Source organism: Lactuca saligna, chromosome 3 (genome assembly GCF_052625555.1).
Source record: "Lactuca saligna cultivar CGN05327 chromosome 3, ASM5262555v1, whole genome shotgun sequence".
Lineage (NCBI taxonomy): Eukaryota > Viridiplantae > Streptophyta > Magnoliopsida > Asterales > Asteraceae > Lactuca > Lactuca saligna.
Window position 1 is genome coordinate 121,649,913 of NC_136419.1, and position 17,421 is coordinate 121,667,333.

Consider the following 17,421-nt stretch of genomic DNA (forward strand, 5'->3'; position numbering starts at 1 on the left):
CCTCTCGATTTTGCTGGAGCAAACGCCTGGTTTCCTCCATTTGACGATCCAACATTGCCTGGATCATCGCTTGCACTCCGGCCATCGTTATTGGTCCGACAGCGGCTTCCATAACTGGTATTTGCTCGATCACGGGGGGTTGGTGTCCGTTCCCATTTGCGTTTACGTTTCCGCTACGGGTCCTTACCATCTTGATCTATACACCGAATAAGGTGAATTTAGATCTTTATTTAGGAGAGACGTTTTAAATCGTCCTTATCACTCCGAAACGTTTACATGCTAGTTCTAATAGCGTAGTCGTACGTTTAGAATCCTAAACACATAAGGTTTCCAGATCCGGTCGGCAACAGACCATAGATCCGAACATAATAACAGCATATCATGCATAAAGCATTTAGCACATATAAGCATTTTAGGCACAATTCCTAAAATAAGCTAGTACTCACACCTCACAATCAACGCTTAGCATTCTAAGTTTAAGTCTAGAAATCCTACAAATTCCAAGTTCGCTTAAACTAATGCTCTGATACCAACTGTGACATCCCCAAAATCACGGCCAGAAAAGACCGGTTTTGTTTATACTTTATTTCAAAATCAGAGTTATCTTTTAATAAAAGGTTTGCGGAATTTGTCCCAAAACAATAATATGATAAAGATTTATCAAAAGCATTTCCATAGAAATGTAATCATTAAAAGACTCGGGATGTCATGTTCGTACAGATCAAAAGTATAAACAGTACAATATAAGCCTTACTACATTATTTCATATCTACAAGCCTATATCCGTAATCCCTCGTCCAAAACATCACACCTATGCTCATGCGCCACTACCTGTAATGCATAAAACTGAGTGGGTCAGGCTTGGGAGCCTGGTGAGCACATAGGGTTTTCAACCCACAATAAATAAGTTTATTAGTTTCATCAATCAATAATAACCCGATTACCCGTTCCCGTTATCCTCATTTTACGTCCCTAAACACCTATCATAAGGGACCTAGCCTAAGGATCATCATCGGGATGGACACTACTGCTAAGGGGATTCCTCAGCAATAAATGTCCTAATAGGCAACCATGTGGGGGATGGAGTACATCTGGTGAGCACACAGTTCAAATAAACACCTACAGGTTGCGAGCCTGCTAGTGTTCCACTGGACTGTCTAGAATAGTTTGTGGTCGTCATCTATACTCCGCTAGATGACTGGATCATCAATAACATCTATAACGAGGCCTCTCATTATTTTATTTTGTCACACAGCAACTATTACATCTACCCATGTTTTACCCAACACATTTTGTAGATATAAAATACATATACAGTTTAAATCTTTGAAAACATGTATAAAACGTTCATCCAGCATAGATAGCAAGTATTCAGATAATATGCACACATAGCACGTAATTTATATTAAATACTTCATATCTATGTGTAAGTTGAAAGTAACTATGCACTCACCTGATTAGGTGGTGACTCAGCACTCGGACAGCGCTTCGATACTCTCAAAATGATATTCCTTCGATAAAACCTAGTATCGATACCACTAGGGTTTAGTTTAATGATAACCGCGACAGATTAATTAGTCTGAGTATTATTAAGCATTAATAATACTCGATATATCTCATAATAATATCCCAAATAATTATTTTAAGGACCTAATAACATTCCTATAATTATTTGAAAGCTATATTAAAAATTGCGTAAGCGTAGCATACTTACAGCGAATTTTATCGAAAACCGGGACTTAATTGGAGCAGTGTTTTGAAACCGAAAAACTCCTTTTTCTCGGGACTCCGGAAGCCTCGGGGCTTCCTTAGGGTGCTAGGGGTTCACCTAGATTTTAGGGAGGGTTCAAAACCCTAGAGAGAGAAAGATTTTAGAGAGAGAATGAGAAATGGTGTGAAAAATCCGGAGACCCTCGCCCCTTTTTATAGCCTGCGAGCTTCGGACTACGCGGGGCGTAATCCTCGGCTACGCGGCGCGTTCTCGCGGATGAGGATGCCAGCTCGCAGCCAGCTGTTTCGCACACTGGTCGGATGGGAAGCGAAGGTACGTGGGGCGTACCGGACCTCGTACGCGGGGCGTAATGCGAATCGTCGTGGCGCGATCCGGAGCGATGCCTTGGTCAGCAAGCAACGGTTCAGAAGCGGCCACGTCATCAGCTTCGCAACAGTTTTCGCATTTTTCGAGTTCTAACTTCAAAAATTCGTAACTTTTGCATACGATCTCCGTTTTTGACGTTCTTTATATCCACACGAAGGTGGGAACATACTCTACAACTTTCGTTTAGACTTCGTTGGCTAATTTTGACTCGATTTTAAATTTTATATTATCAACGGGTCGGGATAGGATTGGTCTGTTAAATCCTCATAACTTCTTCATCCGATATCCGTTTTCGCCCATCTTTTTCTCGTTACGTTACTCTTAACGAGATCTTCGATTCTCATTTAGGTCGTGTCGGCTAAAAACCGCTCGATCAAACATTTGAATTTCGGGTTGTACACTGCTAGTCCGAAACTTCGAAAAATCGTAACTTCTTCATACGAAGTCAGATTTGGGCGTTCTTTTTATCGATGTTCTTACTTTAACATATTCTACGACTTTTGTTTAGATTTCTAAGGCTAAAAAGTCTTCTATCGTAAATTTACTATTTTATGTCTTCCGGTGCCGTGCCGGTTTTGCCGTAAACTTCGGCGGGTCATAACTTCTTCGTTATAGCTCGGATTTCGGCATTCTTTATATGTACGGAAACCTTGAGACATATTCTACAACTTTATGTAGAGATATCGGGATTATCTCACACTTTAATTTTGACGCTCATTTTTATTCTTTATTAATTATACATTTATAATTAAATAATAAACACATAAACACACATAACTCACATAATACTCAAATATTTCATATTTATTACTTCAAAAAGAGTTACAATAGTTGACCTAGACTATTACATTGACAAAAATGCTTAGCCCTGAAACCCGGGCGTTACATGACAATTGTGACTCTTGAGCTCTAACTCAACAAGATCAAACAAGAGAATCAAAGGTATGTTTCTAGATCTGTTTTTGTGTTGTTCTTACACCTAATAAGTCATTAGAAGCCTTGGATTGAAAGCATGTTTAATAGAGTAACCTAGATCCAAGCATTAGGGTTTGTATGTGCACTTAGGAATGTTCTTATGTACAAAACCCATCAGTGGTATCAGAGCCTTGATTGGTTTCTATTAAATTGATGCTTGAATGTTTGAATCTTAACTGAAAAAATTCGATTTTTATGTTTCTGAGTCATGGACTCGGCGAGTCCCATAGTGGACTCGGCGAGTCCAGTGTGGGTACTCGGCGAGTCCGAGCGTCAGGATTAGCCAAAAACGGGATTTTTTCATATTTGTCTTATGGAAACTTACCTTAATCATATTAGATCAACCCTAATCCGATTTTGTGATATATATGACTATATTTTTGATCTAATTGAAGATAATTATCAATTAATAAAATATTTGATTTCCTTATATGATAATTATTAATTAAATATAGATAATTATGTGATTTAGATTATTTGTTATTTGATCCTTTATGTTTTAAATGTTTAAAACTTGTCCTCAAGTTTTGAAATTTATGTTTTGTGATTAAAAGTTTAATTTAGACAATTTAAATTTCAAACCCTAGAATTTTACAAGTTTAAAATACAACCCTATACTAATATAATATCACAAGATTAATATATATATATATATATATATATATATATATATATATATATATATATATAACTTAAATGCTAGTCTTACCGTTAGTAGGCCTCATTCACGAAGCCGGTCTATAAGGTGGGTATAAGGTTGCGGCCTATAAAATGGCGCTTAATGGGTGTACACTCACACCCACCGCTCGCTTGATTGGTGGAGGGTCGTTAGCCGAACGGGTAGGATAGGGCAACCTCATCCTCTCATTAAAAGTATAATAAGAAATACAAAGTAACTACATGTTTTATTAAAATTTCCCAATCTTAGTTACTTTAGGAAAAGTGAATTGATGCAATCCCATGAAATTACACTTTGCACCTTGCTAAGAAGTTAGTGGAGTGTGTGTGGTTTACCGTCACACTAATTGGTTCTAAGCAAAGATGGCAAAGGGTGATTCATTATTTATCATAGTTCGATGGAGCGTGTGTGGTTTACCGGCACATCGAATAGGTGATCGTTACAATGAAGGCACCATGTTAATTTGCATGGTAATTCACACCCGCTTTGTGATCCTCGGTATCCCAATCACAAACAAGAGGGGCATATCGAGATTTAAACATGCCATTGAAAAGTTTCAATGAATCTCATCCGAACCTAGGAATTCTCAATACATTTAGGACTTAATGTTATGTTTTTCATGGTGGAGAATTAGTGAATCGTCATTCACTTACCTTCAAATTGTTTGCATGTTAGATTACGACATCCCTTTTCTAATGTGTAAATATTGTTGTTGGATCCTAGCCCTAATTTTCTAATTTGGTGAACATTAGGGATTCAAATTCTAATCTATCTTTGCCCTTTCTATTTATAGATATCGAACGCCAACAATGCTGCTGCGAGTTCTTTCACCTTGATGAGCCTTTGTCAAAAGGTCACATTTGATGGACCGAACTGTGGCGAATGGATAAGATACATTTGCACGATTGCTCGCTACGAGGATAAGGAGTATGTCCTCGATGAGAAGCTCAAGAAAATCAACCCCGAAATTGCTACTCTCGCCGAAATCACCGCTTTCGAAACTCACGAGCGTGATGCAACGAAAGTGCATTGCATCATGATCGCGACTATGAACTCCGAATTCCAAAAGTCGTACGAGGACATGTATCCATACGAAATGCACCAAGACTTATTGGAGAGATACCATCAAAACGCAAGACAAGAGCGTCATGAGATTTTCACGAACATGATTTCCGCTAAGATTGGTCATGGAGAATCTCTTACCGTGCACTTGCAAAAGATGCAAAAGTATGTCGACCGCCTTCGCAAGTTAAATGTTGACTTTGGGGAAGACTTGGCGATCGACATGGTGCTTCACACTTTGCCTCCGAGCTACAATCAATTTAGGATGACCTATCACATGAACAAAGAAGAGGTCACCCTAAGCAAACTCCAAGGTCTCTTGAGGGTCACTGAGAGCAACTTCAAGGACAAGTCTGTTGCAGGAACTCCCAATCCACCCGCTGCTCCTGTCTTGGCAGTTGGACAAGGAAAGGGAAAGAAGAGGAAGGCTTCGTCAAAGAACCATCGCAAGGTTAAAGCCCGAGATGGTGCCTCTTCTAGTGGGACCAAATTTGATCCCTCTAAGCCCTGCTCCAATCCGAAGGAGGCAGAGTGCCACCACTGCCACAAGATAGGACATTGGAAGAGAAGCTGCCCGGAATACCTGCACGCCATCAAGGAAGGAAAGATCAAGCCATCTTTCGCAGGAATATATACAATTAAATCTAATGATTCCCACAATACTTCTTGGGTTCTTGATACCGGTTGTGGTTACCACATTTGTTCTAATGTGCAGGGACTAAGAAGAAGTAGAGACGTGGAGCATGGAAGAATAAATCTAATCATGTGAAATAGAAGATCGTCGCCTGTGACCAAGATTGGAGTGTATTCTTTAGTGCTTAGGAATAGTTTATCTTTAGATTTGAACAATTGTTGCTATTCGCCAGAAATGGCAAGAAACATCATTTCTTTTCATGGTTTGTTTAGACAAGGTTTTAGATTTTCTTTTAATAATGAGAATGGTTCTATTTTAGCTTATCTAAATGGTGTCTTTTACTTTGAAGCTATACCATGTAATGGAATTTATGAAACTGTTATGATTGTTGATAACTTAGGAAATGATGTTTTGTACTTGGATTCTTCCAATAGTATGGATAAGGCATCCTTATGGCATTGTCGTCTTGGACATGTCAACAAGAAACACATAGCCCAACTCCAAAAGGATGGAGTGTTGGAGTCATTCGACCTTAGGGAAGATGACACATGCGAGTCTTGTTTACTTGGAAAGATGACTAAGTCACCCTTCGCTGGTACGTGCGAAAGGTGTGAGGGTCTATTGGACCTCATACTTACCGATGTGTGTGGACCGTTTAGATCTACCACGAAGGATGATAACCGCTTCTACATGACTTTTACCGATGACTATAGTAGATATGGGTGTATCTACTTAATCAAGCAAACGTCAGAAACTTTTGAAAAGTTCAAAGAGTTTAAGAATGAAGCGGAGAATCAATTAGGCAGGAAGATCAAGATGCTTCGATCTGATCGAGGAGGAGAGTACCTAAGTCTTGAATTCCACGATTATCTCAATGAGTGTGGAATAGTTTCACAAATGACGCCACCTAGGACACCACAATTGAATGGTGTGGCAGAAAGGCATAATCGAACCTTGTTGGACATGGTTCGCTCTATGATGAGTCGTGCTTCGCTATCTATCTCTTTTTGGGGGTATGCCTTAGAGACTGCCGCCCATATCCTTAACCGAGTCCCTACTAAGAAGGTTGCCAAAACACCTCAGGAGATGTGGACGGGGAAAGCTCCTTCGTTAGCACATATCAAGGTTTGGGGTTGCGAGGCTTTCGTAAGACGAGATACTGACGACAAGCTCGAACCTCGTAGTGAGCGATGTATTTTCATCGGCTACCCGCAGAAATCCTTTGGATATCTCTTCTATAGATCGAAGGAAAATGTTGTCTTTGTTGCGAGGAGAGGAGTTTTCCGAGAGCGAGAACTCATAGGCCAAGGAGACAGTGGGAGGCAAATCGATCTTGAAGAGATTCAAGAGTCGATAGATGAAGGAACCTCAACCGCTGGCGCTCAACCCGAGGAGGAAACTCCGGTTGAACCAATTGACATATCATTACCTCTTAGACGTTCTGAGAGAGTTAGGTTTCAACCCCAGTTGTATGGTTTTCATATTACTACCGAAGGGGACACGTATATTAGTGATAGTACACTAATAAATCTTGATGAACCTAATAGCTATAAGGAAGCCATGGCAGGCCCGGAGTCTGCGAAATGGAAAGAGACAATGGATAGCGAGATCCAATCCATCTATGATAACCAAGTTTGGAATTTGGTTGATAATGTGCCCGGACGTAAGACCGTTGGGTGCAAATGGATCTTCAAGAAGAAGACCGACGTGGATGGAAAGGTACACACGTATAAAGCGCGATTAGTTGCGAAGGGTTTTACTCAAACTCCCGGAGTTGACTATGAAGAGACCTTCTCACCAGTTGCGAAGATAAAATCTATTAGAGTAATGCTAGCTATTGCCGCATTTCATGATTACGAGATTTGGCAAATGGATGTCAAGACTATTTTCCTTAACGGAAAGTTGGCTGAGGATGTTTACATGGCTCAGCCAGAGGGGTTTGTGGATCCGAATCATCCGAATAGAGTGTGTAAGCTTGAGAAGTCCATTTATGGATTAAAGCAAGCATCTCGCAGATGGAATCTTTGCTTCGATGAGAAAGTCAAAGAGTTTGGATTTGTACGAAGCAAAGATGAGTCGTGTGTATATGTCAAATCCAGTGGGAGTGTAGTAAGCTTTCTCGTTCTATCTGTCGATGACATATTACTCATAGGAAACGACATCCCGACTCTGCAGGAAATTAAGTCCTAGCTCGGGAAGTGTTTCACTATGAAGGACCTCGGAGAGGCTTCCTATATTTTGGGAATAAGGATAGTAAGAGAAAGAAGTAAGAGACTAATAGGACTTAGTCAGAACACTTACTTAGAGAAGGTACTAAAACGTTTTAGTATGGAAATCTCGAAGAAGGGAGAATTACCGATACAAAGCAATGCCAAGTTGAGTAAGACTCAAAGTCCGAGTACCGAAGCCGAGATAGCTGAAATGAGCCGAGTTCCATACGCTTCCGCAGTAGGCTCAATCATGTACCCTATGACTTGTACTCGCCCTGATGTAGCCTTTGCTTTGAGCATGGTTAGTAGATATCAAGGGAATCCAGGCAGAGCCCATTAGGTTGCGGTGAAGAATATCCTTAAGTACCTTTGGAGGACGAAGGAATGGTTCTTAGTCCTTGGAGGGAGTGATGACTTGAAGGTGTGAGGGTATAGTGACGCCAATTTTCAGACCGACACGGACAACTACCGTTCGCAGTCGGGCTGGGTCTTTACCCTGAATGGAGGAGCAGTAACTTGGAAGAGTTCCAAGCAGGAAACCGTAGCTAATTCAACGTGCGAATCTGAGTACATCACAGCGAGCGAAGCGTCGAAGGAGGCAATATGGTTAAAGAACTTCATTGGTGATCTTGGAGTAGTACCTGCCATAAAGGAGCCCATGGAGATTTTCTGTGATAATGAAGATGCGGTTGCCTTGACCAAGGAACCGAGAGATCATGGTAGATCACGACATATTGACAGAAAATATCACTTTATTAGACATCGTGTAGAAGAAGGACAAATCGTAGTGAAGAGAATATCATCGGAAGATAACCCACCAAATCCTCTTACGAAGGGACTGAGCAGGGTTAAGCACTTGCAGCATGCTAGGAGCATTGGGATGAAGGATGATATTAGTATAGATTAGATAGTGTTAGAAACGCGTGATAGATAAATGTAATTAACATTTGATGATTAAATAAAGGAGTATTATTTATGAGTAATGTTACTGTCTTATGTTAATTGTTTAACTATTGTTTCACTTTGCATGTTTTGACTTCCAGACTAATTGAGTTTATTAAGAATAATCGAATTGTTCAAATTGTCCACAATCGTTCATATGTCGGAAGTAGATATGAATGAAGATTGTCCTGAATAGGTGTGTAGAGTGTCTAAATGGTATAGACATAGCAAAGGATTGCTGCAACGTTCATGAGTGCTTATGAACTAGATTTGAGCATTGGAACAAACCCGCGCTTGCTGGAATCACCTTATGGAATGTAATAGTAAATGGGTGATCGCAAGATGATAATATCATATAGTCTTAAAACCTAGATATATGGTTTGTTATTGGTTAATTGATTATACATTGATAATGCGAAAACGCATTGGTAACTCGATGTTATAAAACGCAAAATTGTGTGTAGTTGGTTAATGAATAAGTAAATGCATATAAGTCGAAGTTTATCTGTAACTTTTATCCTAAGAAGGAAAAGGTGATATCTCGGCCGCTCGATGATTTGATTTGACTTATGTATCGGGCCCGGTCGGAATTGAATTGATGTGTTCGATTAAGTTCTATGTCAAATAAATCGGAAATTGAGAAACCAAATGCTGGACTAACTATTCCATAGTATTGTCAGCATGGTATCTAACAGAGGACTGTACGATCCCTTATCTAAAGGACAAGATTGATTAGATCAGAGTTTGACAGCGTCTTTGAGAGCTATGATTGCAAATCGGAGTGTACATGCGCATATAGTTACTAGACTTATCCAAGTGGGAGACTGTTGGAATAGTGTCTAAGGCTGCAACTATATTAGGCAAGTATTTGACCCGATTGTGCATGGTCCTTTTGGGTTGCCTTCACCATAGCAACTTGGTAGGATGATTTATTATGAGACAATAGATATTATTTATATGGAATAATAATATAGTTATTTGATTAATATAAATCATAGATTAATTAGTATTAATTTGGTGACTTAAAGAGATTAATTAAATAAGAGGGTATAAACTGTCAATTGCTTGATAGTTAAACTTTAGACTGTAAATCCTTATTGATAAAGGATTGGACGATTTCTAAGGCTAGGATAAGCCAAAATCGTCCATAGGGTTATCAAGGAAAGGATATGGATTAACTTAAAGTCTAAGTTATCCAATTAGGGTTTAAGCTGTAACCCTTAAGGAGTATACAAGTATAAATAGACCCTATGGCTGAACGAATTCGACACATCTTCTAAAGTAAGGATACTCTGGTCGAATTCCATCCCCTCTCATCTCTCTCAAATCATCCTCTCTTTGCTAGTTGGTGTTTGTAAGCCATTAGAGGAGTGACAATTGTGACTCTAGAGCTCCAAGACAACAAGATCAAACAAGAGAATCAAAGGTATGTTTCTAGATCTGTTTTTGTGTTGTTCTTACACCTAATAAGTCATTATAAGCCTTGGATTGAAAGCATGTTTAATAGAGTAACCTAGATCCAAGCATTAGGGTTTGTATGCACGCTTAGGAATGTTCTTATGTACAAAACCCATCACAATCAGGCTCCAAAGTTTCAGAAATAACATCTGAAAATAAAGATGATGTTTCCACTGAAGAAGACGGTGAAGAAGTTGATGATGCAAATCAAGAAGGTGTTGAGCAGGGGGAGCTTCCACCCCATGATACTTTAGATACATTTCCAGAAGCTACAAACGAAGGAACTCAAGTTAGACGATCCGAACGAGTTCGTGCTCCATCAAGAAGATATCTAACTTCAAACTACATCCTTCTTACTAGTGAGGGGGAGCCAGAGAGCTTTCAAGAAGCTCAATCTCATATTGATAAAGCAAATTGGCAGAAGGCCATGGAAGAAGAAATGAATTCTTTGCAGAAGAATCAAACATATGAGTTGGTGAAACTCCCCAAAGGAAAGAAAGCCTTGAAAAACAAGTGGGTTTTCAAGTTGAAGAAAGACGGCAAGGGAAATATTATGAAGTATAAGGCAAGACTCGTTGTCAAAGGTTTCCAACAAAAAGAAGGAATCGACTTTGATGAAATTTTTTCGCCGGTTATGAAGATGATGTCTATTCGAGTTGTACTCGGATTAGTTGCCAGTCTAGATCTTGAACTTAAGCAGATGGATGTGAAAACAGCCTTTCTCCAAGGTGATTTGGATGAAGAAATATACATGGAGCAGCCTGATGGCTTTAAAGTCCCAAAGAAAGAGCACCTTGTCTGTAAATTAAAGAAGAGCCTTTATGATCTTAAGCAAGCCCCAAGGAAGTGGTACAAGAAGTTTGATTCATTTATGATGAATCATGAGTACAAGAGAACTGTTGCAGACCATTGTATCTATCTGAAGAAGTTTCTAGATGGGAAATTTGTCATCCTTTTGCTCTACATGGATGATATGTTGATAGTCGGCCAAGATGCAATGATGATCAACAACTTGAAGAAGGATTTGTCTAAGTTCTTTGATATGAAAGACTTAGGCCAAGCACAACAGATATTGGGCATGAAAATTATCCGTGATAGAAAATCAAGAAAATTGTTCTTATCGCAGGAAGAGTATGTTGAACGTGTGATCAAAAGGTTCAACATGGAAAATGCCAAGCCCGTTGGTACGCCCTTGGCTAACCACTTCAAGTTGAGTAAGAAAAATTGTCCATCTTCTGAGAAAGAGAAAGAATAGATGAAGGCAGTCCCCTATTCCTCAGTTGTAGGAAGTCTTATGTATGCAATGGTGTATACAAGACCAGATATTGCTCATGCCGTCGGTGTTGTGAGTAGATATCTAGCTAATCCGGGAAAACAACATTGGGAAGCAGTCAAATGGATACTTTGATACCTGAAGGGTAGTTCGAAACTATGTTTATGCTACGGGGGAGAAATGCCAATCGTGGAAGTTTATACAGATGCCGATATGGCAGGAGATCTTGATAGTAGGAAATCTACATCAAGTTACATTTTTACTTTGGCAGGAGGAGCTATCTCGTGGCAATCCAAGCTACAGAAATGTGTCGCACTGTCAACAACAGAAGTTGAGTATATTGTTGTCGTTGAAGCTGGGAAGGAGCTTATATGGATGAAACGATTTCTTCAAGAATTAGGCTTTCTACAAGAAGAGTACATCATTCATTGCGATAGTCAGAGTGTTATGGACCTGAGTAAGAACTCGATGTACCATTCCCGCACAAAACATATTGATATACGTTATCACTGGCTTAGAGAAGCAATTGAGGGGTGGGAATTGAAGTTGTTAAAGATCAACACCAACAACAATCCTGCAGACATGCTAACAAAGGTGGTGACACAAGAGAAACACAAACTATGTGCTAACATAGTTGGGATGAGGATTGTTGGACGGAGACTGGAGGGGGAGATTTGTTGTGTTCCAGCCTCCAAAGCCTCCAAAGCTACAGTAGCCACCATTGTTGACAAAATGAAACCTACAGGACAAGTTTTTCTTCCCACCCTATGATGAACACAATTAATGAAGGCAACTACAATGGTGGCTGCCAAGACTATAAATAGAGACCTCATGCTTTAGTTGTATGCATCCCAAAAACACAGAGAAACATATAGTATAACACTTAGAGTGAGAGTGTTAGTGAGAGGGTTGGTTTTTTGTAATAGTTGAGTGTGAGAGTTGCTCCTCCTATTGTAATTCTATTTTAGTGTTTAATAGAAGAGTTTTCCAACCCCAACAATAGGTTCATTAGTCGGCAATTCTTTGCCAATATGTGTTTTGTTCGATTTGGGTGCCAATTATTCTTTTGTCGTCCTATGTGATACCTACATGATAGAAATAACGAACAAAGAATTTTTTACAACATGTCATATTACATGAATGACACATTAGAAATTGTTGGAAATATCTTCAAGTAAAATTTGTTGCTTATGGGAATTTAGAGGGTTCGATGTTGTGATAGCAAAGGATCGATTCCAGACCAATGAAGCCAAAATATTATGTGCTAACAAATTAGTCCCGATTACGGCCACCAATGAAGACAAAGTTTATGTATATGATAAGCCGCAACAAAATATGCAAAGTTTGATCGTGGCGGTTAAGTCTCAAATTTGTCTTATAAAAAGGGTGTGATGCTTCATTTCTAGATCATGTTACAGATTGTCGAAAAGAGAAGAAGATTGGAGATTTGAAAATAATTTGAGATTTCCCAAAGTGTTTCCTAATGATTTATTAGGCTTACCATCCACAATGCATCTGAAAATTTGTATCAATTTCATTCTAGTAATGACACTAATTACCCATACACCATCGTTTTACTCCTACCAAAATGCATGAGTTAACGTCTCAATTACAAGAGATTCTTTACGAAGGCTTAATTAGGCCTTGTTCCTCACCTTACAAGTGATCGTGTTATTTTTATAATGAATATAGATGGTTTTATGCGCAGATGTATAGATTGTAGATAATTAAACAAAATCACTATCCCGAACTGATACTATTACCATAAAATATTGATGATTTTTTCGATTAATTAATAAGGAGTTGATTATTTATCCAATGTTGAAAATACAATGTTCATAACTAATTATATCATTATGAGTTCTTTGTGATGTCATTCGATCTCACAAACGCACAAATTGTTTATATGGACTTAATGAATCGCATATGCACGACCATTCTTGATAAATCAATTATTGTATTCATAGATAAAATATTCATTTATTTCAATAGCGAAAAAGGAACATGTGTAACATTTTTTTTTGAAGGATTTCTTACTAGTTTTAAAGAAGGAGCAACTTTTTGCCAAGTTTTCAAAATGTGATTTTTAGTGCGATAAGGCCAATTCTTGCGATACGTAATCTATTGTGATGACATTAATATGGACCCTTAAAAAATTGAAGCGATGCTAAAATAGGAGCCTCTAAAGAATCCAACATGAATTGAAAAGTTTCCATGAAGTAATTGGATATTATAAAAGACTTATCTATGATTTCTTACATATAGTCGAGTCAATTACATCATTGATAAGAAAATTTGCGAAATTTATATGGGATCATAAAAAAGAAGAAGAATTTGTGATCTTAAAACTAAAATTGTATGAAGAACCCATCCATTCCTTGTCTGAGGTAATGGATGATGTTGTGTACATTGACACGTCAAACATGAGCCTTGGTTGTGTTCTTATGCAAAAGGTAAAATAAATGGCTATACATCTAGGTGACTTAAAGATGCTATAACATCCCAAAATTCAAGACCAAAAATTTCATTTTTAGATAAGTTATTATAAAACCAACAGTATAAGAAAACATCTATAATATCATGGTATGCCAAAACCAAAGTAGAAATAATCAGAACATGTTATTATAAAACAATACCAGAGTATAATCTCAAAGATCTCATATGCGGAAAACCATATTGTGATGCGCTGCGATCAAGCCGGCTCATTTCCTTTGAAAACGAGTACCTGAAACCAAAACTGTAAACCGTAAGCATGAAGCTTAATGAGTTCCCCCATTATACCACATACCATACAATCACATAGCATACATACTGCCAGACAATTCTGGGGTGCCCGACCTACCCGGTCCGGCCATTCTGGGGTGCCGACCTACCCATGTCAAGCCATTCTGGGGTGCTGACAACTCATGTCAAGCCATTTTGGGGTGTTGACCTACCCATGTCAAGCCATTATGGGGTGCTGACCTACCCATATCAAGCCATTCTGGGGTGCTGACCTACCCGTCGGTCCTAATAATTGAACTTTGGGGACTGTTGCACCCCCTACTACTACTACCACACATATTATATCATAATCATATTGTCAGACATATCTGGGGTGCCCGACCTACCCTTCGGTACTTACGACCGAGATACGAGGGCTATTTCACCTACTACTACCACCACATAATATCATGTCATAAACATATTGTCAAACATATCTAGGGTGCCCGAACTACCCTTCGGTACTAACAACCGAACTTGGGAACTATCCCCCTCCTACTACCACTATCAGATATAACATATAATGCTAGCACATAAACATATCAGGTAGTAGCAAACCTAGATGAATATCACAAAGACAATCATCTAACATACAACTCCTACTGTTGGGTCTGCATTGTGGTCATAGACCCACCGCTACTGGAAGGTAACTCACCTCACACTGTTGAATTCCCGTAGACACAATCCCATACATCTGAAGTCCCGTAGACTCAAGTTATTACATAATTCCCGTGTGTCCTGGTTGATTCCCCAAATTAGGATTTCATTGCATTAGGGTTTCCAACCCAAATACTAGCTCATTTATCAATTTATTAGGCTTTTAGGTCAATTAAGGCTTTATTGGGCCTATTCGGCCCACTAGAATATCATTAAGTCCATTAGGATTTTATTTGGGTCAACTAGGGTCCATTAGAGCTTACAAGGCCATTAGGGTTTCAAGGACCCTAAACGTATCAAACTTAACGAGGCAAGCACACCGCCACCCGAAACAGCGGCCGGTGGTGGTGACGAATTTTCTTCACTATTACAATTAATACAAAAATTACAAAAAAAATAACCAAACCGCACACTCACACGCACACACTAGGCTAAACACATACACACTAATCTGGTGGCCGGCGACGGCATGTGGTGGCAGTTGAGGTTCTCGATGGCAGCCACTACTTCTCGGTGGTGGCAGTGGTCTCTTTGGCTTCCAACACGTAACAACACAACACACACCCACAGCCACCTCCCATGGTGGCTAGTGGTCGTAGAATAAGGCAGAAGCACACGGCGGCAGCAGCAGCGGTGAACAACGGCTCTATGGCAATGGTAGCAGCGATCTAGGGCAGCAACAGCGACCGATGTCTCGGTTTTCACTCTTGTCGTCGGATTCACACAGCCGACGGTCTACCATGGCGTTATGGAGGCAGCGGCTAGAGGCAACATAAGAAGAAGAAGTTGCGAAGGGACGGTGGCGGCTGGTGTTGACGTCGGAACTGCCGCAGCATTTCGTGAAGGTGGTTTCGGTAGTTACCGGTCCCAATCGTGGTGGTGCAACGCCGGAAGTGAAGTAGGAAGTGGCGGTTAGAGACGACATCGGTTCAGCAGCACAACGGCGGCGTGGTGGTCGGAGGAACAAGGGTGGCTGATGCGGGGCATAAGGGGTGATGGATGGAAGGGATTTTGTTAGGGTTAGGGTTAGTATGGGTTATATACACGTGCCCTAGGAAGATTAATTCCATAATGTCAGAAATAGTCCCTCCCTTCCAAAATTATTTTCGATTTTGCTCCCATAATTACCCTTTAGACCCCGCCTCCTAAACTTCTTTACAAACTAATATGTGAATTACATTTTAACCCCATAAACTTCCAATTATTTATTTTAGGGCTATTATTCGTCCATTAATTAATTTATTTATCTAATAAATAAACAGGGCGTTACAACTCACCCCCACTTAAATTAGATTTCGTCCTCGAAATCATTCCTTACCATTCCTTACTCGCCCAACCACTCTAGTAGCATGGTCACCAACCTGGGCACACCCTAGCCTTCTAAAGGTAGCCATGACCAATCCTCGTAAAGCCCTAAAATCCTCATATAAATGAATTTCTCGTAATAAGATCACATCTACTCCGTCTAAAATCTATTGTCTTGAGATGATCTGAATCCCTGACAGGCCGCTCATAATGGATCATTATTGTTGAATCTAGTCTCTTTATCCCTCAACTGACTACTTAACTTCTGATAACTCGATGCTCTCACAGACTAAATTATCTCTGCAGATCACTTGTACTTGGCCAAGGATCAGATACTCCTTGTGTGAGTCACTTATCACTCCCCAATCATCTAGTTATTTCGTTCGTACGCGCAACCTGAAGCACAAATGCTAACATTGCCCAAAGGTTGAGACTGCTCGAACACCGAACTGCCTTAAGCAATATGCTACTACATATTTGCTTCCCAAAATCTATCAAGACCTCCCTGGTCTAAATTCATCTGTCAGTCTTCTGAAATACCGGGGTCCGGCCCAGTTGCAGAGCCAAGGGACTCCCACTTAGTCACCTCACATGACTTCTGAACGAAATCCTTCTCTAGAACTAGTTGCCACTAGTTATCATGCCACTGTGGCTCAAACATCCTTCTGATCTAACCGATCGGGTCCATGCGTCGAATCAGGTCATCACCAAATCCAAGACTAAAAGTGATTGCTACCTGACCAATGGTAGCCTTATCTCACACGTCCTTAAGCAGTCCATTCCTTTCCTGATCTCAAAACTATAGTGACGTTCCAACGGTCGTATCGCTGGCCTAACCAGATCTAATCCATCTGGTTAATTCCAAAATCCAATTCGTGGATTTCCATATCCTCAGTGCTAAACCCGAACTGGTGGGTACTACTGTTCCTTTCGCGTCCTAACAACGTGCTCATGCTATCTACTAACCTAGTGAATGTTGCGGCTGATGGGTTTTGAGCATTCTAACACTCCTAAGCGTACATGCAACCCTAAATACCTTGGATCTATGTTTTCTCTATTATACATGCAAATATGAACTTTCCAAGGTATTCATCCTAACTTGCATAATAACATTGATTCATATGAATATATCAAGTTAGAATTACATACCTCTTTGATGTAGAATGTCTTCATGAAGCTTGAGTGCCTAGTGCCCCAAGTGTGACACCTCAAATGGTTCACACAACAACAAATACACTTGGAATAGATTAGAGAGAAAGCCACACTTCATAAAAATCGGCTAGCCCTTCATTCTCACACACATAGTGGCCGATTTTGCCAACAATAAGATGCTTATATAGTTAGTGACAATTAGAGTAAACCCTA

The 17,421-nt window shown here is 39.7% G+C and overlaps 1 protein-coding gene across 2 annotated transcripts in view; it reads left to right on the top strand.

Moving 5' to 3' along the window:
- Positions 1-2,859: 2,859 nt before the first annotated feature.
- The window catches only part of LOC145037191 (putative prolyl 4-hydroxylase 6), a 48,040-nt gene continuing 33,478 nt past the window's right edge, over positions 2,860-17,421 (top strand). Inside the window, exon 1 of one of the 2 annotated variants that reach the window (XM_078985789.1) lies at positions 2,860-3,040. The gene's annotated coding sequence lies outside the window, so the exon portion shown is untranslated. Of the gene's footprint in view, positions 3,041-9,995; positions 10,027-17,421 lie in introns of those variants that run through there. The other variant, XM_078985790.1, reaches the window with a different exon arrangement.